Source organism: Odocoileus virginianus, chromosome 3, assembly GCF_023699985.2.
Source record: "Odocoileus virginianus isolate 20LAN1187 ecotype Illinois chromosome 3, Ovbor_1.2, whole genome shotgun sequence".
Classification (NCBI taxonomy): domain Eukaryota; kingdom Metazoa; phylum Chordata; class Mammalia; order Artiodactyla; family Cervidae; genus Odocoileus; species Odocoileus virginianus.
In genome coordinates this window covers 56,507,663-56,534,419 of record NC_069676.1, presented here as the reverse complement: position 1 = coordinate 56,534,419, position 26,757 = coordinate 56,507,663, and the positions used below count along the sequence as shown (strand labels likewise).

The window sequence follows — 26,757 nt, the reverse complement described above, 5'->3', positions numbered from 1 at the left end:
AGAAATGCAATTAATTGTTCTAACAATGACATGACTTTATGTAGAAAGGATATAGAAACGCAATTAATTGTTCTAACAATGACATGACTTTATGGAGAAAACCTTAAAGATGCCACCCAAAACCTGTTAGAACAATTGAAGTCAGTAAAGTGGCAGGGTACAAAATAACATACAAAAATTAATTGTGTTTCTATATCCTTAACAACAAACTATCAGAAAATGATGTCAATGATGACAGAAATTCAAGAAGACACGAATAAATGGAAATGCAATTCCTATCAAGATCCCAATGGCATTTTTCACAGAAATAGAACAAAAAATCCTAAAATGTGTTTGGAACCACAAAGACCCAAATAGCCAAAGCAATCTTGAGAAAGAAGAATAGATTGGGAGTCATCAAGCTCTCTGGTTTCAAGCTATATTACAAAGTTGTAGTAATCAAAACAAACACATAATTAATGGGACAGGGTAGAAGACCCAGAAATAAACCCTTGCATATATGGTCAATTAATTTACAACACAAGAAGGAATAATATATAGTGGAGGAGAGAACAGCTTCTTCAATAAATAGCATTGGGAAAACTGGACAGACACATGCAAAATAATGAAACTAGACCACTTAATAGTGGTCTAGACCACCTAGAAACTAGACCACCACACCATATGCAAGAATTAACTTAAAATGGAGAAAACACTTGAATGTTTCCTAGAAGAAAACAGGTGGTAAGCTACTTGACATCAGTCTTTTTTTCTTTTTTAAAAAATTTATTTATAATTGAGGGATGTGCTCAGTTGCTTCAGTCGTGTCTGACTCTTTGTGAACTATCGACTGTAGCCCACCAGGTTCCTCTGTCCATGGGGATTCTCCAGGCAAGAATACTGGAGTGGGTTGCCATGCCCTCCTCCAGGGGATCTTCCTAATTGGAGGATAATTGCTTACAATATTTTTGACCTCCATCTTGAAGGCTCTTTCCATCTTTATGATCCTCTAAACTGTGAAAATCTATAGATTTTTTTTTTCTAAGTGATGATCTCAAATGTTTGTCTTTAGTATGATCTCTGTATAGTATTACCTCATTAAGCTTACATTAAATGAGACTAAATGCATGTAAGGCTTAGCATGTTGCCTTGGAAAAGAGATAGCTATTATTGAAATCTAGTTTTTGAATCAAAATGTGTATAAAGAAGGCATGTCTTATCAGATCACATTGTGAAAGGCCACTTTGAATATAAATAATGAGTAATTTATTTTTAATTTGAATTTTTGTGAAAAAAGACTTTGAAAGGAATAAAACTTGATTCCTTAGTAAGAAAAATGATGGTGAAAATGACTTTCATCATTGAGTTATGTAGCTGGATAGGATGTTAGTGATTTTTGAATGAGGCATCTTGTAGCCTAGGCAGCTCCTTACATAGTGCATCTGCCAAAACTCTTTGACAGCTATCTCTAGTGAAAGCAAGCACACCAGTTCTTTTCATTGGTGTACGTTTCTCCACTATCCAGATATTGAACTGAAATCCATCTTCTGATAATTTCTACCTATGGATCTTAAGTCTGCCCCCTTGAGGCCACTTGAACAAGTCTACTCTCTCTTTCAAGATTGTCCTTGAGATTTTGGTAGAATCCCTTAGAGTTCACCTGAGTCTCCTATTCTGCAGGTTAAATATTTCTGTTCCATTGGGTCTAGAATCTTCTTCACCATCAGGTATCTTACTAGTCATACTTGGGCTTGTCAGTGTCTCATCATCAATACCTAGAGTGATCCTAGAGCAAGTCATCAAACAATCAATTTACATTTACCTTGGCAACCATAAAGCAAGCAGAGCAACCAGCAAAGCATTCAGAGCAGCTAATTGTATCAGATTAATTTAATTTCCTGCCATACTGGTGTTTTATGAGATACATGCTAATAAATTCTCTGCATCTCAGGGGGACTGAACAAAAAGAGATGGCATTAAATTAAAACAGGAGGAACTTCAGATGGTCATATGAAGGACTTCTTGGCCTGAGGACAGTCAGTCATCCAAAGGAGTTAGCCTCTAGCAGCTTTCCTCCACTGGGGTTTTACAAGAGAATTAAATCCCACAGAAAAGTGTTTGAGTGGCTGTTCTTCCCAGTTTTCCCAAGGGTGGTACTTAAGTATTACCCTCCTAAGAACTTGCAGTATAACAGCTGCTTTAGGGAATGGGGCTTAATTTCCCCTACTGAATCCAACCAGAATTTCTGGGAGTCTCCTTTAGATGTGGGAATGAACAGGGTATGATGGTAAATGAGTCATCATCAGTTTGATGCAGAGGAGAGGGCTTGAATTGGGCATAAGGAGACCTAGGTTCTGATCCCAGGACAGCTATAATACTATCAGTCAGTCAGTTCAGTTGCCCAGTTGTGTCTGACTCTTTGTGACCCCATGAACTGCAGTATGCCAGGCTTCCTTGTCCATCACCAACTCCCAGAGTTTACTCAAACTCATTTCCATTGAGTTGGTGATGCCATCCAACCATCTCATCCTCTGTTGTCCCCTTCTCCTCCCAAATTCAATCTTTCCCAGTATCAGGGTCTTTTCAAATGAGTCAGTTCTTCGCATCAGGTGGCCAAAATATTGGAGTTTCAGCTTTAGCATCAGTCCTTCCAATGAATATTCAGGACTGATTTCCTTTAGGATGGACTGGTTGGATCTCCTTGCGGTCCAAGGGACTCTTTAGAATCTTCTCCAACACCACAGTTCAAAAGCTTCAATTTTTTGGTGCTCAGCTTTCTTTATAGTACAATTCTCACATCCATACATGACTACCGGAAAAACCATAGCTTTGACTAGACGAACTTTTGTCAGCAAAGTAATGTCTCTGCTTTTTAATATGCTGTCTGGTTTGGTCATAACTTTTCTTCCAAGGAGCAAGTGTCTTTTAATTTCATGGCTGCAGTCACCATCTGCAGTGATTTTGGAACCCCCCAAAAATAAAGTCAGCCACTGTTTCCACTGTTTCCCTATCTATTTGCCCTGAAGTGATGGGACCGGATGCCATGATCTTAGTTTTCTGAATGTTGAGTGTTAAGCCAACTTTTTCACTCTCCTCTCACTTTCTTCAAGAGACTCTAGTTCTTCTTCATTTTTTGCCATAAGGATGATGTCCTCTATATATCTGACGTTATTGACATTTCTCCCACCAATCTTGATTCCAGCTTGTGGTTCATCCAGTCCAACATTTCTCATGATGTACACTGCATATAAGTTAAATAAGCAGAGTGACAATATACAGCCTTGACATATTCCTTTCCCGATTTGAAACCAGTCTGTTGTTCCATGTCCAGTTCTAACTGTTGCTTCTTGACCTGCATACAGATTTCTCAGGAGGCAGGTCAGGTGGTCTGGTATTCCCATCTCTTGAAGAATTTTCCACAGTTTGTTATGATCCATACAGTCAAAGGTTTTGGCGTAGTCAATAAAGCAGATGTAGATGTTCTGAACTGTCTTGCTTTTTCGATGATCCAACAGATGTTGGCAATTTGATCTCTGGTTCCTCTGCCTTTTCTAAATCCAGCTTTAACATCTGGAATTTCTCGATTCATGTACTGTTGAAGCCTGGCTTGGATAATTTTGAGCATTACTTTGCTAGCATGTGAGATGAGTGCAATTGTGTGGTAGTTTGAGCATTCTTTGGCATTGCCTTTCTTTGGGATTGGATAACTTTAAAAAAGTCACCTTCTTTCTTAGAGCTGTAGTCTTTGGCCATAAAATGGGAAGTAGGGATAGATGACATTTAAGGGCCTTCCTATTCTAAACTGAACAAGTCTGTAGTGGGAAGGAAGCATGTTGAGGGCCATTGAGGAAATGAGTTCCTGCTCTGAAGAGCTACCAAACAGTTGGCAAGCAAAAACTGTCACTATCCCACAAAGCAACTTGGTTATGTTTGTTTGGGTTCTTTTTGGCATATTTCACCATTGAGATTCCTGCTATTCTGAGCAGGAGGTGTACTATTACTTACTGAATACTTTTTTTTGATGCTGACTTATTTCTAAAACTCAAATACATTTATTTTTAAAGAAAATTTTGTATTATTGCCACTACTGCATGTGGAAAACCAGTGTCACCAGCCATAAATAGAAGGTAACCATGAAAACAGAGCAATGTTAATAAATTCTAGCTGGATTTTGTTGCCTTCTAAGTTCTAAGCCTGAAGCCTGCTTTCGTGTTATTGAAAAGGAAGATTAGCAAGTTCCAGGGAGAACTTAATGGTATTCTAGCATACAGTAGGACCTTCTCTATCTATTTTAAAAGATAGAAAATTGAAAAGGGAAAAAATTACTCCTACACTGTTATTAAGTGTAGTGTTACTGAAGTGTTTAAAATAATTTCTTATCACACCTAAATGTATCTCAGCCCTAGGTCACACTAATGGAACACACAGCCGTCATGCAAAGAACCTGGCCTTTGGAGCCAAATGGACCTGGATTCCAGTCCTGATTCTGCCCTTAACAGAGTGCTGCAGGTAATATACTTGAGGTCTCTGGACCTCAGAATGTTTGTATATAAAATGAGGCTGAAATCTCTTGGCTGACTGTTAAGGGAATAGAAAGAATGTATGAAAAACTGAGTTTGGAAAGGGAGGGAGAGAACCAAGAGACCAGACAGCAGAAGAAATCAGCACAAGTTGGATTGCTGGAGGTAGAGGAGATGAGTCAAAGGATGGGGCCAGTGCTAAGCAGAGGTGAGGAGAGCAGCTTGACCCAAGTGTCTATAGGACAGGAAGGTGTGATGAATTCCGTTGTAGCCATATTGAGTTGGAGGTTTTGATTGGACATCAAAATGGAAGTTAAAATGTTTAGGGACTTCCCTGATGGTCCGGTGGTTAAGACTTTGCACTTCCAATGCAGGTGGTGTAGGTTTGATCCCTGGTCGGAACAAAGATCCCACATGCTGCATAGTCAAAAAAAAAAAAAATAATAATAATGTTTGACAGATGAGTAGATTTGGGGTGATGTGTCTGTTGGTGGTTGTCATTACAGTGAAAGCATTCCCTGAATAGCAGTACTCTCAGAGGATGCTTTTGATGGTTAAAGGAAATAATACATTTAAGGAACTTAGCACAGTGCTTCAAAAAAAGTGTTTATCATTGTCATCATCATCACTGTTGTCCTTATTGTCATCTTATATTTTCTAGTGCAGTTTCAGTTTCACGACATATTTCTCTAAAGGCAGCCCTTTAAATGAAAATAATTTATCCAACTTGTACAAAAGATCCTTTGTTCATATCAAACTACTAATAGTGGTAACTTTTGGAGTGGATTGTTGGAAGAAGTCTCAGGTTGGATTTCTTAGCAACAGCTCCTGAGATGAGGGTTTGTGTGCAAGCAATTGATGAAGGATGGTCTCCCAAGAGAAACCAGTCTGGGAGTGGCAGAAGCAAAGCCAGTCAGTAATGGTTTCAGACAAAAGCCCAACCATGACTTGATCCTGTGAGACACTCTAGAGCATCTCTGGAGCCACCTGTTTGGTTTGAAGCCCTGCTTCTTCCAATTCTTAGCTGTCAAACCCCAAGCAAGTTACTTAATCTCCCTGTGTCTCAACTTCCTCATCTGTAAATTTGGCCTATTTGATAATAATATCTTACAACCCATTGTGGGTGGTTAGAGGAACAAATACATTAATATCTGAAAAATGGTTAGAACTGCCCTGATACATAGTAAGTGCTGAAATTAATTATTGACATCAAAGCTAGAGAATGATCTGTTAGCCATAGCACTCAGGAAACATCTCACAGGAAAGAGATTGTGCATGAAGTCTCTTGGGCTGAAGATCCCCTAATTGCAAACAGCCTAGTGCTGGAGCCCAAGGAAAGAAAGTGCAGTTGTGTGCCTGGCAGGAAAGTAGAGATGAAATTATTGGAGGGATCAAGAAGTATCTGCTTGAAGAAAGGAAGGCAAGAAATAGGGGTGACAGTGAAACCGTGGGAGAAGGTAAAGCCAACTGCAGCTGGGGGGGATGGGCAAAGAAGGAGAAATGCCTTCAGGAGCTGAAAAGGGAGCAGGGCTGGCCTCCCTCCAAATATGCCTTTTGCTGGTGCCACAGCAGAAAGACTTCACTGGTTCAAGAGGAGGAGGAGCAGGTGCTCAGTGGAGTCTAATCACTGTGGGGTGGTAAAACACATGCTGGCCCGGAGGAAGAGAGGCTATCCTGAACCTCGCATTGTGCAATTGCCCCTCACTGGACCTCAGTTTCCTCATCTGTAAAATGGGAAGGTTGAATCAAGTGATCTCTTTCTAGTCATTTATTTGGTGATTGTTAAGGGATCTGAAAGACAGCAGGCATAGTTTTCATTTATTATGTGTGTACTCTACATACCAGGAGCTGGCCATAGGCACCTTACATACATACTCTCAACTTTTATCTCATTTCATACAGTATTATGAGGTGGCATAGTTATTCCCATTTAACAGATGAGAAAACTAAGGTTTAAAGAAATTAAGCAGCCTGCCACAGATTACACCATAGGTAGATGGAGGACTAGAAGTGCTTCCGACCCAGCTCTGTCTGATCAAAAGACTGATTCTGAACAACTTACTCAGGATTCAGACTCAGTGAAAGGACTGCATGTTCAGGCTGCTGAGGTGGAATCACCCTGGTTTTCAGGGTCTCAGAGCTAGATTCTACCATGCTGCTGCAGGCTGCAGTGATGAGGCAGCACTGTCCTATAGCAGTAGGGAGACTGGTTGGACATTGTCTGCGCTGAGCCTCTGGGCTTCATCCAGCCTCTTTCCTCCACTCATGGCAGCCTCTTATGACTATTACACTTCCTTCCCTTCTCCCCTCATCTCCTGCACGGTCCCCACTCCCAGAAACCACTCACACATTTACCCATACTTTGTGAGCTTCCTCCAGGAAGACTTGCTAACTCTGAAAGCAGGCTAGATGTCTCTGGTATTTGCTTTTGTGTCTCCCCAGACAGTAGAACCTACCCTATATTAGCATCATTCCTCATTGCTTTCTAATACTAATTTATCCATCTTTGTATCCCCAATATCCTAACACAGGGTCCAGAATACAGAGGGCAGATACCTTACATATATGCATGTGCGCACGCACACACACACACACACACACACACACAGAGGCCCATTTACTTAGACATCCTTAAAGTATAGATTTGGAGAATATAAAGAAATGAAAAAGGCAAGGTTCTTGCAATTAAGAGACTTACAGGGTAGTAGTAGATATTAGTATATAAGCTTCACTTCCATGTAGTTGAAGAAAGTACTATGAGCTAGGAACTTGATGTTATGAACAAAAGAGGACTAATTCAGCTCTCCATCACCTCAGATAAACACTGGGGAGAAAGCATGGGGAAGTCTTCCAAAAGAGCAAAGGGCATTGAGTAATAGAGTCTTTAATCAAGGGACTAATAGGATTTTTAAAAAAAGAAAATAAATTGACACAGCTGTTTGGAGAGTAATTTGGTAGAATTTATTAAAATGTATATATCCTTTCACCTAGCAATTCTGTTGCTGGAAATTTGTTCCTTAAATGTCAGGTGTTTATGTAAAGATACTGTTTCACTTGTGATGAAAATGAAACTAATTGTTCAGAAAGGGAAAATGGTTCACTAAATTAGAAGAAACATATTATGAATTGTAGTTATTAAAAAGAATGAAGTAACCAAAACTTGCAGACTCAGAAAGTTGTTCATGCTTTATCACTGAGGTATAAAAGCAAATTGTATGAAATGATTGCATTCTGCTCATGTTAAAAACATACATATGGCAGTTTTGGTGCCTGCCTTATTAAAACTTCCAGGTACTGTTGAAAGCTCTGGGGGACACAGCTGCCTCCCAAAGGTTTACTGTAACACAGTGAAGTTAAATAGGAAAATCATTATATGATGGACTGTGCGACAAAGGCTATCAAAGAGGTATAAAGGAGATCTGAATTCAACAGAGGGCTGGTCTTGTTCATTATATGGGTGAAGATAAAGAGAAATTATAATGTGTCTTTCAGTTGGTGGCCATAGAGCTTGGCTTGAGGATGGATGTGATCTGGGTCATCAGGGAGCAGCAAGAGAGAACACTGTAGAGGAGATACAACGTGAACGAATGTGGAGGTGGGAAACCTGGGACTATGTTTGAGGAACATATTGCAGGAGAATAACTTGCAGGACAGCTGTTAACACCTGATATATCAGGAAAGAAACAGAAATACATGAGTCATGTTCTGTATTTTGAAAGCTCCTGAATGCTGAGATAAGCAGTTGAGGTTTAAGAGAAATTAAAGAAGAAGGCAGGCAGGCCATGAAAAGGTAAAATCTGGAAAAAAAAAATTGATAGTGGGATAAATGAGGCTATTTCACAGAAACGTGCCTAGCAGCGCTGTGCCCAAGGAGCAGATGAGGAAAGAAACCATGGTGCTGCTCCCGTGGGTCTTAGGGTAACGGATCTTTGTTTCCACATTTGTAAAGCAATTTTACTCCTCTCCCACCTACCCCCAGACCCTGGTGGTGAGATCAAATGTACTATGGGTATGCAGTTGTGGGACTGGGTGCCTACAAGGGGCTGATTTCCTATAGAGGATTGTGATTAACACTGCGAAAAATTATAGTACAGACCTCACAAGCAGAGAATTCAGGTTGACACAGGGAGAGGGACATGTGACAAGCTGTGGGAGCATATGGTGTGGTCATCTGGGCAATGAGGGAGGAAAGGAAGTGAGTAGATTGGCATGCAAAATCCAGAAACAACAGCAAAAACCTTTTATTTAATCTGCCACACTGCAAAATTGAATGCTTTGCAAAAACTCGGGGTTGGAACCAGACTCAGGTAGACACTGTTATTGTCTCTTTGAAATTTAAAATGCACGTATCCTTTGACTCAGCAATTGCACTGCTAGGAATCTAGAAATTTCTCTCAGAGATATATGCACATGGATATGCAAAGGATATATATAAAGAATATTTTTTGCTGTGTTGTTTAACATAGTTAAAAAAGTTGCCAAACTGGAAATAACCTAAATGTTTGTAAAAAGAAAGTGGCTTAATAAATTTGTATGTTGACATTCAATGGATTAATATGCAAACATGGATGTTTGTAGCAGCCATATTAATATTTGCCAAACTTGGAAGCAACCGAGATGTCCTTCAGTAGGTAAGTGGAATAAATATATTGTGATACTTTAGAGGAAGGAATATTATTCAGCACTAAAAAAAATTAGCTATTAAGCCGTGAAAAGACATGGAAGAAATTTAATGCGTATTACTAAGTGAAAAAAGCTAATTTTAAAAGGCTACATATAACTCCAACTCTATGACATTCTGGAAAAGGCAAAGTTGTGGAGACAGTAAAAAGATCAGTGGTTCCTTGGGTTAAGGGTGAGAGAAAGATGAATAGGCAGAACACAGGATTTTTAGGACAGTGGAATTACTCCATATGTTACTACAATGTTGGATACATGTCATTCTACATTTGTCAAAGTCCTTAGAATGAACTGTGTAAGAGTGAACCCTAAACTGTGAATTTTGGGTGATGATGCTTTAGCAGTGTAGGTTTATCAGCTATTAGCAAATGTAGCACTTGGGTGGGGGAGGCTGTGCGTGTGCAGGGCTGGGGGCACATAAGAAGTCTTTGTGCTTGCCTCTCAATTTTGCTTGAACCTAAAATTGCTCTAGAAAATAAAAACTCTTATCACAAAAAGGTAGTTCTGTACCAGCTGATGTGAAGCAATATCCAAAATATATCATAAAGTAAAAAAGCCAATAGAACAGCAGTGTAACATGTCCCCATTTACATAAGAAAATTATCATATGTGGCATCTTCCCCAAAACACAAATATATATCAGTAAGAAGATGTGTAAATTGATTAAACAAATTAGTGTAACTTTACAGTGGAATTTTATACTGCAGTTCAAAAGAATGGGATAGAGAAATGTGGTAAAGATTTCCAAAATATTAAATGAAAAGAGTTGAAACAAAACAGTATGTATATATAACATATGTTTCTATTTTCACAAACATTTTTGGAAAGACACTTAGAAACAATTAACTGTGTCTAGTGTATAGAGGGCCAGGGACTGGGAGATGGGGCTGATGAGGAAGGTGGGATGTATAATTTTGCTTTCATTTTTTTACTCATTTGCTCTATTTGAATGTTCATTCTGGGTACTATTAAAAAGTGTGTGTATGTGTGTATGTTAGTCGCTCAGTTGCATCTGACTCTTTGCTGTCCTATGGACTATAGCCGACCAGGCTTCTCTGTCCATGGCATTCTTCAAGCAAGAAAACTGGAATGGGTAGCCATACCCTTCTCCAGGGGATCTTCCCAACCCAGGGATTGTACTCGGGTCTTCCTCATTGTGGGTAGATTCTTTGCTGTCAGAGCCACCAGGAAAGCCCATTAAAATGTGTAGTTTAAAAAAAAAAATTGTAATACCCACAGAATTCTGGTATATACTCTCATGGCCATAAGAGTCTTTCCCTTTGACTAACTTTTGCTGGTGAAGAAATTGAGATGCAATTTAAGCAAAAGTTAGTGAATTCTCTGTAATTTTGGACACTGAAGATGGGTGTGGGGGGGGGAGGTACAATAGATAACAGCAAAGGAGTAAAAGTAGAAATGATTAGAATTTTTTAGGAACTTCTTTGGAGGAGAAGAGGAAGGATGAGAGAAGAAACCAGGAAATGAAAATAAAGATGGCAAAAAAATTTGAACTAATGAGGAAGGAAAAAGAGAGAAGACAAAGCTCATTAAAGCAGCTTCTGGGGGCGGCCTGTTTTCTATTTGGAGTGTACATGAGTATGTATCTGCGGCTTCCCTGGTAGCTCAGCTGGTAAAGAATCCAGCTGCAATGCAGGAGACCCCGGTCAGATTCCTGGGTCAGGAAGATCCGCTGCAGAGGGGATAGGCTACCCACTTTAGTATTCTTGGGCTTTCCTGGTGGCTCAGCTGGTAAAGAATCTGCCTGCAATATGGAAAACCTGGGTTCAATCCCTGGGTTGGGAAGATTCCCCTGGAGAAGGGAATGGCTATCCACTCCAGTATTCTGGCCTGGAGAATTCCATGGACTGTATAGTCCATGGTGTTGCAGAGTCTGACACTACTGAGCGACTTTCACTCACACTCACTGAGTATGTATCTCTACTGATGTGGCCATTTTTGACAGTACGATGAGTTAACAGGGCTATGAATCATTCCACCTTGCAGCTGGAGTGCCCTTAGGATGGCTTAGATCAATGGAGCCCCCACTTCAGTAGAGCACCTTCAGAGGCAGCCACAGACACAGGGAGGTGGTGGGAGGTCCTGGGTCCCCACCCCAACCAGTGCTGCTCCCCTTGTAGTTGCTTTTCTATATCCTGCCTATGCAGAGCTTCCCTGGTAGCTCAGATGGCAAAAAGTCTGCCTGCAGTGCAGGAGGCCCAGATTCAATCTCTGGCTTGGGAAGATCCCCTGGAGAAGGGAATGGCTACCCACTCCAGTATTTTTGTCTGAAGAATTCCATGAACAGAGGAGCCTTGTGGTCTACAGTCCATGGGGTCACAAAGAGTTGGACATGGCTGAGCAACTAACACTTTCACTTTTTTACTTCATCCTGCCTCTGCATACAATTAGATTTGTACAAACCTTCCATTGCTAAAAAGATACCCATTAAAAAGCTATTCCAACCCTCTTTTTTTTTCAACCCTCTTATAGTATGAGTGGGGAGACTAAGACCTATGATAAGAAAGAAAGTTGAGAAATATTGTAAAGGTAGTTGGAGAAATGAGTTGGAAGCCAGGGCTTCTGATTATCAATCTACCTTCTCACTTTTTATTCTTATGTTTTAGTGGAGACTGAACAGGAGAGGAACAGGCACGTAGGCTAGCTTAAATTTCAGTGGCTTAAGTTGAAAAGGAATATTCTTAGGGGAAGAAAAAAACAAAAACAAAAACAGAACTAGACTCACAAAGACCAAAAAGAAGAGAAAAAAAAAATCAGAATGACAGAAGAGAGTAGACAAAGAAGGGAAACTTAAGCCTAAATATGTTTGAGGATGAATTGGACCATGAAGTGGAAACTTACAGAATTGAACAGCAGGGATTAAAAAATATGTTAGCTGGTGCAACCAACAAATATGTTTTGATTACCCACTCTGGCCCAGTTTCTTTTTATAGCTGATATAATGATGAATAAATCAGCTGCAGTTCCTGTCCTCAATGAATTTGCTGTCTCTTATACAGCTTGGCAGTTTGCACAAAACAAGACCATGGGTTCATTTATGCAAGCTTTGATTTGACATATCCTTGTGACCTACTGATTATTTGCAAAGAGCTGCAAAGTGTGCTGTGTTGTCTGGCATAAAAAAGATATTGGCTTCAGCCTCTATGAAGTCCCTTGTCAAGAGAAACTAGCCCTTAAGGGTGGCTGTTGAAGGGGAGAGACCTCAGGCATTGCTTACTGGTTATGGTTGCTACAGGAAAGTGGAGGCGGGGCTGGGTAAACCGAGCAGCTCGGAGAGCAAAGCAGAGTGTTGCTAAGAGGAGAGGCAAGGAGGGTCAACAGAGGCTCCTGCCTGGCTGTGGAGATGACAGGCTGATGGGCTAAGTGGGAGAAGGAGCCAGTTGGTGCCCACCCAGCTCAGGGGAAGCAGTACAGATTCTCAGACACTCAGAATCCTAGAGTCACCTGGCTCTCACTGCATAGAGGAGGAGCCTGAGGCCCATGGCGGGAAGGAGCTTGTCTATGTCTCATAGCAAGTCAGAGGCCATACTGGGAGCAGAACGCAGGGTTTTCCTTATTGCTCCATCCTGCCCCTAAAAGAATGTCTCAGGGCTTAAATGCAGGATGTTTTGAGGTCATGTAGACCTGGGTCTGCATCCTACTGCTCCCACTTGCTGCTGGCTTTGTGATCTTGGCAGCTTTCTCTCTTGGCTTCAGTCCCTTCATCTGTACAGTAGTTTTGTGGTGGTTTATCTCCAACACAGTCATCATTGATTCCTTCCCTCCTTTATCCACATGCATTGCCCCATCAGAAGATGGGCTTTATTCTTTCATCCCTTTAAATCTGGTCTGACTTGTGACTGCTGTGACCAATGGATATGATAGCAGTGACACTGTGGCATATTAGGGGCTAGTCTTCATAAAGACTGGCAACTTCTGCCTATCTCTCCTGAATGGCTTACTCTGGAGGAAAACCTCTGCTCTATAACTACCTGGAGACCTCATGTGAAGAGGCAATCCAAGCTAACCACGAGGTAGAGAAGCCCCTTGGAGAGATATGCCCCTTGTTCTTCCAGCCATTCTAGCTCAGCCCCAGCCACCAGCTGGCTGAAAATGCATGACAAGCCCCAAGGAAGATCCACCCAGCTGAGCCCCGTTCATACTCACAAGAGGGGATGATAAAATGATTGCTGTTTAAGCCCCGGAGTTTGGCAGGTGTTTGTTACATAGCAGTGGTAAAGGGCACATGTACTTTCTGAGGCTATTGTGTAGATTCATGAGACAGCTATTTAGAACAGGGTCTGGGACATGTGAAATGAACTGAATTTTTATTTTAGCTAAAAGCAAACAACAAATCCTAAGCGCCCTCATCAGTTTCTTACAGAAAATGTGTCTGTGGTACCCCTAATGGATGCATTTGCAGACTGCATAGAACAAACCTTGTCTTTATTCCACTCAGCAGCGCCATGGGCCTTTGAAGACAGCCCCCATGTCCCTCATCAGGTGCTCCCACAACACTGGCCTCCTCAGTCCTTCTTGTGAGTTAGATATTTGCACGTGCTGTTCCTGAAGCCTATAAGCCTTTCCTCCCCGATGCTTGTATAATTAGCACTTACTCATCTCTTAGCTCTCAGATGAATCATCATTTCCTATGGAAGTATAGGTCCCCACCCTCTGGGACACACCCTCAGAACATTATACCCCTCCCCTTCCCATCACTTATTGTTTGTGAGATTATTCAATCAATATCTTTCCAGAAGACTCCCTTAAGCACAACATCAATTTTATTTGTTTTTGTTTATCACTGTTGCCCCAAAACATCAGCACCAGCTGGAACCCTGACACAGGTAGATGCTCAGTAAATACTTTTTTGTCAGCAAACCAGGCAATTACTGTTTCTTTTGTGCATTTTCTTCTTCAGACTAAGCATCTCCAGTCCCTTCAAGGTACAGAACTTGGTTCTGACTTTGTTCCTCCTTTCTTCTCTTGATCTCTGATCCAGACCACTCAGCCCACAAGCCCTTCCCCCTCTGCTACCTTCTCGGCTCTTCCCTCAACCCCACAAATGGGTGGCTTATTTAGTCGTTTTGCTATTTTGGGAGGCGACGTCTCTAATACTAAGCAGTTCCTCCTCTACAGTCGTCTGTTATCAAACAAGGCATTTCCTTCCTCAAACTTGAACAGTGGGTCCCCAGGGCTCTGGGCAAAACTGCAACATTGGCGCCCTTCTTGGCATCCCAACCCTTCCCTGCCTCAGTTCTCTCGAAACTACCGATCATCCCCTGCCATCTTCCACTGCCCCAGTAAAGGCATCAGTCATTACTCCCCTGGAATATGGTCTTTCTGATACCTCTAGTTTCTTCCCATTCCAATCTCTCCTTCATACCAGCTGCCTCAGAAAGTTTCTGTTCCTGTTACTTCCCAGCTAAGACCTTCAATGAACCCACCTCTACGCTCTTTGTCTTTAGCAGAGGTTTCAAATTGAAAGCTATAGACCACATTTGATTTGCATATGTCTTTGGTTTGGCTTAGAGAGTTAACACATTATTTAGGCACTAACATTTGAAAATTGGGGACTTTCACATATTTATACACTCAACTTGTCTGGAAATATGGAAGAATGAGCTTGAGCTAAGTAGCCCTTGGGGCACATGGTCTGAGTTTGCCACAGCCTACACCACTTCCCAATAGTTCCCTCCTTTCAGGGACTATTGGTGTTCTGCTGCCATTTATTATTGCACTTGTAATGGTGTTTCACTTGATATCCCACCTTTGATTTTGCTATAGGCCTTTGCATTGCCACCTGGCTTACAAGAATTTTTAATTCCTGAATCTGTTAAGAAGTATCAATAGAAAAGAGGGAAAAGAATAAACAACACTGTCACCAGTCAGACCTTCCTGGTCCAGTAGCATTTGTAATTCACAGAGAAATCTTAATTTTGTGTATATGGGGGTGACATTATAATTAATTTTTATTTTCTTCTCTGTGCATTCCTATGGTTCCCAAGTTTTCTGCACTAAACATTCATCCTTTTTGTAAAGCTAGAATAAAGTAAATGATCTACAGAATAGATACAGAATTTTAGCTATGTCTATAAAATCTAGAGTATTTAGCTCTGCTTTATAGACTTACACTATAGGCTTTGTTGGGGCTTCCCTGGTAGCTCAGTTGGTAAAAAATCTGCCTGCAATGCAGGAGACTCCGGTTTGATTCCTGGGTCGGGAAGATTCCCTGAGAAGGGATAGGCTACCCACTCCAGTATTCTTGGACTTCCCTGGTGGCTCAGATGGTAAAGAATCCACCTGCTATGAGGGAGACCTGGGTTTGATCCCTGGGTTGGGGAGATCCCCTGGAGGAGGGCATGGCAACCTACTCCATTATTCTTGCCTGGAGAATCCCCATGGATAGAGGAGCCTGGCAGGCTGCAGTCCATGGGGTCTCAAAGAGTCGGACACGACTAAGCACAGTACAGTATTGACTTTGTTATCTAAGTAGATCATTTCTTAGCACACAATACTATTTAATTCATAAACTTAATTTAAACCACCTTTTACTTCTTACAGTTTTACTTTTTTGGGTAATTGTTTTATTGAAGTAAAAAGCATACATGTAAGTGCAAAAATCTTAAGTATACTTAGTACATTTTTACAAATTCATTTTAATGCTTTATGTGTTATTTTAAAACAACTATACTTTTATAAACAGCACCCACAGTAAGCAGACTCTTCCACACAGTTTAGCTCATTCGATCCTTACTATCATGAGGGGCAGGCAGAATTGCAGGCAAGGAAAATAAGGCTCACAGGAGGCAAAAATAAATGCCTTGCTTTAGGTCTCCTGACTAGTGTGTGGCTGTGCTGAGACTTGAACTGAATCTTCTACATCATGGTTGAACTCCCCGCAAGACCATGGGAGGCAGAGAGCAAGGCCAGGCAGAGAGGACTGGAGAAATATTGTTACCGTGGATCAGACACACAGCAGACTTAGGCTCCCGGTGCACGGAAAACGTTTGCCCTTTTCATTTGCCTCCTCCCACTTGCTCCTCCCTATCCTGACCTCCCCACCCTGCATTTCAGTTACTTGATCACTGAACTAAATGGGAAACGTTCCCTTTAACGGCTATTTTAGGATCGGTTTGTCTAAGAGAGTCACCATATTGGAGAAATGCAGCCCTAGCTTCCTTCCTCTGCCTTCTTTGGATCATGTAAACAGTAGCTGCAGAATGGGAAAAAGGAAATGTCATATTTATGTGATGGCTAAAGCCTGAGATTGGATCCTCTAGAGTGACAACATCATTCAGAAACCCCAAGAACTCCCTGGTGCTTCTGCTGTCAGATCCCTGCTGGTACTTAGAAAAGCCCTAGGGGATCATCAAGTTCCTTCCCCCTGCCGTGGGTGGGGAGCCTGAATATCAGCAGAGGGAAGCTGCTTGCCGGAGGACACAGTCAACTTGTGACAGAGCTGGGATTTGAAACCTGTTGGCAGGAAATCTTTTGTAGTTATGTGAAATCTGTTTATCTTTATATCAGGTTCTTGGTGTGTGCTTTTTATGTATCCATTTGCTCTCAGTTCCTATCCCACCTTCTTATCCCTGCTCTGTGATGCTGGGGCTAGGAGTCTGCAAGCTACATTACCGGGACTTCCTTGTCGGGTATCTTGATGTTTTCGTCTGACAGCAGAGGCCAGTCGTGGCTCTGTCTCCAGCAACCTTTAGCTCATCCTGTATCTATCCCCCGTGCTGCCCCTGCTAAGTCACTTCAGTCGTGTCCGACTCTGTGCGCCCCCATCCCTGGGATTCTCCAGGCAAGAACACTGGAGAGGGCTGCCATTTCCTTCTCCAAAGCATAAAAGTGAAAAGTGACAGTGAAGTCGCTCGGTCATGCCCGACTCTTTGCGACCCCGTGGACTGCAGCCTACCAGGCTCCTCCATCCATGGGATTTTCCAGGCAAGAGTGCTGGAGTGGGGTGCCATTGCTCTATCACCCATGGTGTTCTCCAAATCAGAGGTCCAAGCTACAGCCATAAAGACCCTGATATCTAAGCCATGCTTGACACCCTTCTCTAGCTCTGTGTTTTTGGTAACATTTCCATTTCCCTTCTATTCCCTCAGCCCTATTGGTGGTAGCTGCTTCTTGCAGTCATTAATATCTGAATTTTCTCTGCATTCTCTTTTTGCCTTCCTTTCCTTCCAAAAACTGTGCAACTAAGTCCCTATATTAAATACCTTTTACTGGAAATAACTATCATGGATACCGATCTTCAAACTAAATTTGAACTGATATGCTGCTGTAAAAATTTTGCTTTCTATTTTTTTTTTTTTTTGCAAATTTCTTCCTCTAAACATCCACAGAAACAAAATAGGTGATGTCCAGAATCTAGAAAGAGATCTTAACATTCATTAATTCAACAAAAAAATGTGTTCTGAGAAATAATTTTAGGGAATTTTTGTTGAGAAGATTCTTGAAGTCTTGTGGTGAGACGAGCAGAAAACAGGCAAGTCTAGTGCAAAGAGATAAGGTTTGTGGGAGTCATAAGCACAGGGACACAATGAAGACTATAATTGATGGATTTGCAAAATGTTAGGGAGGAATTCTCCAAGAAAGCACTATCTAACTGAAACTTGAGGGATGAGTAAGAGTTTGCCAAACAAATTGGTGACTGTTGTAGTTTGTTGGAAGAGATATTATGGGCAAAAATGGTAAGAGAACATGTCAGGGCCTGTTATAGATTGAATTTTATCTCCCCAAAATTTATATGTTGAAGTTCCAATCTCACAATGTGACCTTATTTGGAAATAGGATTGCTGTTGATGCAATTAGTTAAATTAAAATGAGGTCATACTGGAATAAGGTAGACCCCTACAATATGAATGCTTAGTCACTCAGTCATGTCCAACTCTTTGCGATCCCGTGAACAGCAGCCCACCAGGCTCCTCTGTCCATGGGATTCTCCAGGCAAGAATACTGGAGTGGGTTGCCATTTCCTTCTCCAAAAAAATATAGCATATCAAATACAAAAATAACAGGGTGATTTAAGAACAGGTTACATATTGCAGAAATAAAAGATTAGTAACCACGAAGACATAGTAATAGAAACCACATGACCACACGGAAGCAAAGAAAGAAAACGACTGAGAGGGGGAAAAAAAAAGCTGTCTTACTTGCTTGTGGGAAAATATTAAGCCTCCGGACACACATGTAATAGGAGTAAGAAAAGGAAAAAATAAATGTAGACAGAAATAAAAAAAAAAATTCTCACAAATTTTCCATACTTGAGGAAATCTTAGACCTATACATCCAAGAATGTAAAAGGAAAAAAAAAAGCAAGAAGAACAAACAAAAAGAAAATTGCACTAAAACATATCAAAATCCAATTGCTGAGCACCAGTGATAAAGAAAAATCTGAAAAGAAGCCAGAATGTACAGATATATATATACACCAGAGTGTGCATATATATATATATATATATATGTATATATATATATATAAAACAATTAGATAAACCCCAGAGTCTGTATCAGAAATTAGACATGAAGATGGGACAGCACCATTAAAATACCAAAGGGCAAATATTAAGGTGAAACTAAAATGCTATCTCCATCAAGGGAGAGCAGTGGCCAAGATGGCAGAGTAGAAAGACCCTGAGTGATGTGGCATCCTTATAAAAAGGGAGAAATTTGGAGACAGCAAAAATGCCATGAAAAGATGAAGGCAGATATCGAGGTGATGTATTGTTAAGCCAAGGAATGACAGAGTGCCAGGAAACCACCAGAATTTAGGAGAGAGGCCTGGGACAGATTCTCCCTCCCAGCTCTCAGGAGGAACCAACATCTTGATCTTGCCAACACCTTGGCAACACCTTGCCAACGTCTTGATCTTGAACTTCTGGCCTCCAGAACTGTGAGGCAAAAATTTCTGTTGCTTAAGCCACTGAGTCCATGGTGCTTTGTTACGGCAACCGTTTCAAACTAATACAGGTTCTAATCTTGAAGAGTATTATAAGGTTTGTTAGCAATACTGTATATTTAACAGAGCCTGTTCTAAGTGCTTTATAGGAGTTAGCTCATTTAAACTTCATGACAACTCTAAGATGTAGGTAGTATTATTACCTCATTTTGACAAATAAGGGGTTTAAGATTACACAGTTAGTAAGTGATATTATGAGGCTGGACTTTGAATCCAGGCTGCTCCAGGTTGAGAAGAAATATCTAACCTACTATGTAATACCATCACCCTGTGAAAAGTTCGATTTTTACCTGGAGAGCAATGCCTATGATAGAGATTTTTAAAGTCAGATTTATTGAGATGTAGTTTACACACAGTAAAATTTACTCTCTTTAGTTGTGCAGTTCTATGACTTTTGGCAAACGCATATAAATTTGCAGCCACCACCATTATGAGCTATGTAGCCACCATTCGGGGGATTTCAGAACAGTAACATGATAAAATTTTCATTTTAGAAATGTAACCCTGGCCACAGTTTGGAGAATGAATTGGAAGAGGGTGAGCATGGAGGCAGAGATGAAGGATGGTGGTGGCCATGAAGGATGGACGTGAGCAATGGTGGTGAACATGGAGAGAAGTGAATGAATATTAGAGATCTGTAAGAGGTAGAATCTGTGAACCTCAAAGACCATTTCTTGGATCAAATGCCATCTGAGTGACCCCAGATCATCTGCAATCTTTCAGTAAAGATATTTTTAACCCAATTGACTAACATACCGTCCATTGTTTCTTCTTTTCTGTAACCTACTCTGGCCAGGAGTCTCTCAAATAGGCTTAAAACAATTAATATTTATGATTAAACCTGAGAAAATTATATAATTTGAGACCACATTATACTAAAATCAAATTATGAAGCTGGACTCATGATGCAAGATTTATTGACAGAGAGGACAGACCTAAACCAAGCTTCCATAAGCATCTAAATTTTAGGCATTTTCAATAGTTTGTCACTTTCAATCTCTATCCTTGCTTTATTTTCTTCATGGGCTTATCTTTTTCTGAAACTTTCAACTTTTTTATTCTGTCTTCCTCACCCCCTCAACACGCCTAAAATACAAGCTCCATGAATACAGGAATTTTGTTTATATTGGTTATTGTCATATTCTCAGTGTCTGAAATGGTGCCTGGCACATAACGGACATGCAATAAATATTTGTGGAATTAATGAATAAAGCTATGGCTCACTGAGAAAAATCTCCACATCCAGTCATTTGGATTTGCAGATGAGGTAATTAGGGCCTAGGGAGTTTCAAAGTTATGCTTGAGGTTCCAAGCAGGTTCATGGCTAGGCCCAGATATCCCCTAAGCTCCCTGATTCTGGGCTGAGACCTCTTTCCACTGCTTTATATGATCTCACAAGCCTGTTCAGTCCCAGCACAGCAGAGAGGGTTAAGAACATGGACCTCAAAACCCAAACTTTGATTTAAATCTAAACTCTATCACTTGGGGAGTTGTTGTTTTGCATCTCTGAATTTGTTTTACTTACCTGTAAGTCAGGGAAAAAATAAAACCTACCTAGTAGCATTACTGTGAGCCTTAAATGTGATAATTCAATTGAAGTCCTTTTAGCAGGTAGCCTGGCATAAATAAATTCCCCCTAAATATTAGATATTTCTATTCTTATAGGAGAACCACCCATGGACATCATATCTTTCCTAAGTTCTGGTGAACTGGAATGATTTCTCACTTAACTTTTAAGCTGTCAATGACAGCAGAGTACTAGAAGATATGTTAATGTAATGATGAAAGAAAAAGGATTCCACCAAATGGAAGGGAGACATGCATATGGAAAGAACTAGTCCCTTCCTCAATAAAATCTGATTTTCCTCATCTGCAGAGTGGAGAGCTGAACTCCGTAATATCTAGGACACGTGTCTGGCATCCTATGATTCATCTCCTGAAAATAGAATGAGGTTAAAATGGTTCATACTTAATGTGAGTGTGAAGTTGAAGGAAGGTAACCTGGTATATCAACCTTTTCTTTTCTTCCCCCCTAACAATAGTGGATTGTTTTGAAATTCATTTCCTTCTTAATGAACAGTCACCACATGTCAATGACTGCGCTGAGCCCTGTGATGAACCTGAGAATGACTGTCTATGAGACTCTGAAAGGAGGGGTTGTCCCACTTCCCTGCAGAGACAAGGGTGCTTCTGGGCCAAATGCTGTCCAAACCACTGTATTAGTTTCCCTGAACGGTCATAAACTGGGTGTCTTAAATAAAAATTCATTGTCTCACAGTTTGGGAGGCTGGAAGCCCAAGATCAAAGGGGTTAATTCCTTCTGAGTACTTTGAGGAGGAATTTGCTCCTCTTTCCTCTCAGCTTGGTGGCAATCTCTGGCATCCCTTGGCTTGTAGATACTTCATCCTGATCTCTGCCTTCATCATCATATGATGTTTCCCCAGTGTGTGTGCTTGTTTCTGTGTCCAAGTTTCCTTTTTCATATGGATGCCAGTCATACCCAATTAGGATCTGTCCTAATGACCTTAACCATAACTTTCTCATTGGCAAAGACCTGGTTTCTAAATAAGGTCCCATTCACAGGTACTGGGGATTAGGACTTCAACTTCTCATGTGGGGGACACAATTTAAGCCATAACAAGCACCCTTCCAGCCTTAAATAGCAACCCTGAGCCTTTCCTGCAGAGAGTCCAGAATATGTTCTCTTGGCTTTGACTTCCCATGGAATTAGGCTCTCAGCTTCTGAATACTGTGAGCCCATGTACAACCCAAGATTCTATTTGTGTTTCTGGCAGTCACCTCTCATCATGGGCTCATGTTGAGCTTGTGGTCAATTAAAATGTAGGTCTGTATTTCTTTCATACTAGTTGACAAACCAGTTCATCACACCCAGGGCTTTAACAGCTGATTTATGAAATTAAGTACCAAACTTTACAGATTGCTAAGTGGTTAATCTTTGAAGGGCTCAAGCTAGTATCATGAGAAATTAAGTTATTAACAACTTTAGGTCCAGAAACAATTTCTTTAGTTGCCGTTTTCCTGTGGCCCCAGGACCCAGTTAGAGGTCTATTCTGTCCAAGCAATTGGTCCCATTAATCATAAGCCTATAGCTCCTTATGAGCAATATGTCCCAGCACTGGAGACTTACTTGTAAGGTCTCTTCAGACCCAGGTGGAGGTACCCAGACAGGGCTGGAATGAGGGTGGGGTGAATGAGGCATTCACTTCGGGCGCAAGTTAATGCAAACATATCCATGATGAGCAAAATATCCAAATTTTAAATAAAGACCAGAATTAGAGTGAGGTGAGTGAAGTGAATCATGCAAAAGCAAGGTTGGATACTATCTTGATTTAAAATATAAATATTTTGTTCCTTTTAAATGTTCTGTACTAATTTTGATTTTTAAAAAATATTGCATGAAAATATTATCTTAGTGTTCCATTAAAAGGTGCCCTTTAGGTGACTGCCTCATCCAACCCACCCTGGTCCTGACTTTTGGTCCTGGTGTGGATTCTAGTGGGTCAGAGTAGAGTCTGGGATCAGCCTCTTAACTGGAAATCAGGATACCTGGGTCATATCAAGTTCTACTATTAATTTCTTGTGTATCATTGAGCAAGTTACTTCCCCTTGCTGTGTCTCAGTTTTTTCAACTGCTAAATTATGTGTATAGACTATGATTTTTAGGTACAAACTAATCACAAGAATCTGTGATGCTCACTAGAGTTCTGACTGGGGATTGGGAGACTCTTCTCAGTCTGTGCTATTCAACTGACTGTGTAACTTTGGGCATGTCACTTCCCAATCAGACACAGACTTTCTTCTCTCCACTAGCTAGGGTGTAGTTGAAATTATCTGCAAAGCTATTTTGAGCTCTGTAGTTCTCTGATCCTTTTTCTGCTTAAATGTAAACAAGAATATCCAAACACCACAAGGTACCAGCAACTAAGCACCAGCTATAAACAACTGTATTTTATCAAAGGGACTGACTCAAGAACAAAGTTTATTTATTTGGCAAGATATCAAGAAAACTCTACAAGGAAAGAGAATTCAATGTCAAATAGGCAATATCTAAGTACTGTTTAATTTTGAAACACCCTCATTAGAAACTTGAGCTAGTGTGTTTTGCTGTTGAAGAGGAAAATACAGATCAGGGTACTGTATTTTTCGTTGACATGTTGTCATTTCATGCAGTGATGTAGAGAGGGCCCTCATGGAAGTTCAGTGTGAGTGCTGAGTAACCTTGAGAAAGGCTCATGACTTCTGAGAAATTCTTTTAATCTGTTGAATATGGACAGCAAGACCTGCTCACGGGGTTGCTGCAGAAATCAAGTAGGGTCTGAGTATAGGAGAAAGTGCAGTGTAAGCTAAAGAGTTCACAAAAGTTATGAAATCTCATTCAAAATTGCCATAGAACAATTTGAAAATGTAAATCAAAGATGTTTAAAATGACTCAGTAACTCAACCTCCAGGTATTATGTCTGTGGAACTAATTAAGAATAAAGATAAGATATCGTTGCTGTGTCTTTATTGCAGCACCTTTATAATGAAACAAACTAGCAAAAATGAGCTTTCTGAACTAATAATAGAGGATTGATTGAGCATTGGTTGTAATAGCTCCATTTGATGGAATGTGTTGAAAATGACTTCACGGAAGCCCATTCATTGCCCTGCATAGATACTCAGAACATATCATTGAGTGAAAATTACAAAGTAGTGTATATAGTCTAAGCACATTTTTGTAAAAATAGGTATGGGTTATTTCTGGGTGGTGATATGATAAGTTTTATTTTTTTTCCCCTTTTTTGGATTTTAGCTACATTTTCTGATTTTTCTACAATGAATATATATGACATAACTTTTTAAAGGCTATCCTAAAAACAGATATGTTCATGAGATTGTTCTTTTGAAAATAGTATTGATCACATGTTAAAACAATTTAATAAATATCAGAAATATTTTATAATTTTTTAAGGAAATGATAATAGCGTGAGATCTTGATCTAGATTATTTTCATTTTGCCCAGATTTTCCTGCTCTATATTTTTTTTCTGAGTCCTCTGCATATACTCATTCACTCATTCATTCATCTTGCCAACATGTGTTGAACACTTATAATGGTCTGGAGAGTGGTCTGGGCTAAATACTACAATTAGTGTTGCATACACTTAAGGTTGCATAATGATTGATTGGCCTTTTTGTTCTATTATTTCTCAATTTCCCCACCAGAAACTTCAGTCATCTCCAGAGCTCCTAGCCTTGGAGTCATCATTCATTCATTCTACACCCACTGTGTCACAGCTGCGGCTGCTGATCACCTCTAGCTCCCTCACAGCCTCTCCTGCCAAATGCCACTCCCATCCATTTAGTCCTTCTTCACTTTCACAACCATGTCTTGATGCAAGCACCGTGCATTTCTTTTTCCAGTTATATAATCTAGCAACCTCCAGCATTTTTGTGATCAGACATACATCCTTATACATAATATTTTTGAACATTCAAACCCAATGCATGTATTTATAAATCATATGTGCTACTTTCAATCCATGTATTAAGTATTAGAATATTAACTTCTTTTATGGATTTTTGAAACAGTATAAAACCGACATGATATTTTTTCTTCCCACAGTCCAGTGGATCATCTTGTAAACTCTCTGGAATGTTTGGAGACCTTTGCTCTACCTATAGTTCTAAACAGGACACCAAAAGTGGCATTCTCATGTTTTTATTTGTTATGAGCTCTGGTAAGTTTACACTAGCCTTACATTAACCCAAAATGCCCAACCCCTGGATTCAAGATCTATTACTTATTGCTGCTGCTGCTGCTAAGTTGCTTCAGTCGTGTCCGACTCTGTGCGACCCCATAGACAACAGCCCACCAGGCTCCCCCATCCCTGGGATTCTCCAGGCAAGAACACTGGAGTGGGTTGCCATTTCCTTCTCCAATGCATGAAAGTGAAAAGTGAAAGTGAAGTCGCTCAGTCATGTCAGACTCTTAGTGACCGCATGGACTGCAGCCTACAAGGCTCCTCCATCCATGGGATTTGCTAGGCAAGAGTACTGGAGTGGGTTGCCATTGTCTTCTCCGTATTACTCATTACATCCCTCCAAATAGGTCTTAGCTGGTTTTAAGTTGAAGTTGTTACCCTTGGGTTTTCCAATGCATGTTTTATGTGAAGAGTCCTGAGGTTGACTTAGGTCAGAGAACCCTGCCAACTTTGGGTTTGTTAGAGTTCTCATGCAAATGAGCTCCCCTAAGATTCTAAGAAAGCTCTAGTGAAAAGGGAAATGGAGCATTTCTCAGGCTGACCCTGCTATTTACTGCGTAACATTTATTCACACACCTTGAAACTACTGTTAGCATAAGATTCTTTGGGAAATACTAAGTTACACTGCTTACTGGCTTCTACCTACCTCACCACATGTATTTGCCACCACAAAAAGTGGCTTCCTCCTTCCTGTGTCTTTTCTGCACTGGGATCCATGATCTGACATCTTCTCAGATGGACCATGACAAGCGCAAAACTTTATTATTATTTTAGAGATCACCTGGTCTTTCACGGACAGCTTTGTCCATGAAACAATCAGTAACAATCAGTTATACAGTAGTCTTTTAAAAAATAAATTTATTTATTTATGGCTGCACTGGGTCTTTGTTGTTGCACATGGGCTTTCTCTTAATTGTGGTGATCAGGGGCTATTCTCTAGTTGCAGTGCATGAGTTTCTCATTGCCAAGGCTTCTCTAGTTGAAAAGCATAGGTTCTAGGGCAAGTGGGCTCAGTAGTTGTGGTATATGAGTCAAGTTGCCCCATGGCACGTGGTATCTTCCTGGACCAGGGATTGAACCCATGTCCCCTGAATTGGCAGGAGATTCATAACCACCAGACCACCAGGGAAGTCCAAGTAGTCTTTTTAGAGTGTAGATTTCATGGTCTTCCTCTGCTCAGAACCCTTCAATGGCATTCCAAACCATGCAGAGGAGAACAGAGCCTCCCTGGAGCCCAGTGATTGGCTCCATCTGCTTCTCCAACCTGATTTTCATCCCCTTCTTACATCTTTCCAGTCACACTGGCTTTCCCTCAAGGATGCCAGTTTACTCTTGTTTGGGGGGTCCTTGCACTTGCTCTCTCCTCCACCTGAGATGCTCACATCCCCCACATGGCTCACTCCCTCTCTTTGCCCAGGATTCTCTCAAGATCATCTTCACAGTGAAGTCATCCTAGACCTATGGACCTCAAGCCTTAGTCCCTCCGTTGGCTACTTTCTGGCTCCATAAACTGCTGCTTTTTCTCTACAGTTTTGCCACTACCTCTGTTGTACCATACAATCATTATTTATTTCTTGTCTTCCTCTCCCACAAGAATGTAAGACCCAAAATGGAAGGGACTTTGCTTCCCTTCTTCATCACTCTATCCCCAGAGCCTGGAAGAATGGCTGGCACATAGTAGGAATTCAAGAAATATTTTTGGGATAAGTGAGTAAATAAAAATGCTTAGTCAACGTTCAAATGGTCATTTGCATGGTTTAGTGAAATGACTGGTTCTCTATGTTTCTCTCCTGCACAGCTGATTGTTTTAATAGATAGGACTGCCTGAGTATTTTTATTTTTTCACTCAG

At 40.7% G+C, this 26,757-nt stretch overlaps 1 long non-coding RNA gene across 2 annotated transcripts in view; it reads left to right on the top strand.

Annotated features, from left to right (window-relative positions):
• The window catches only part of LOC110143954 (uncharacterized), a 178,926-nt gene extending 154,045 nt beyond the window's left edge, over nucleotides 1–24,881 (top strand). Inside the window, exons 6-7 of one of the 2 annotated variants that reach the window (XR_011486896.1) lie at nucleotides 4,380–4,488; nucleotides 24,769–24,881. This is a non-coding gene — a long non-coding RNA (uncharacterized lncRNA). Of the gene's footprint in view, nucleotides 1–4,379; nucleotides 4,489–7,991; nucleotides 8,089–24,768 lie in introns of those variants that run through there. The other variant, XR_011486897.1, reaches the window with a different exon arrangement.
• Nucleotides 24,882–26,757: the final 1,876 nt, after the last annotated feature.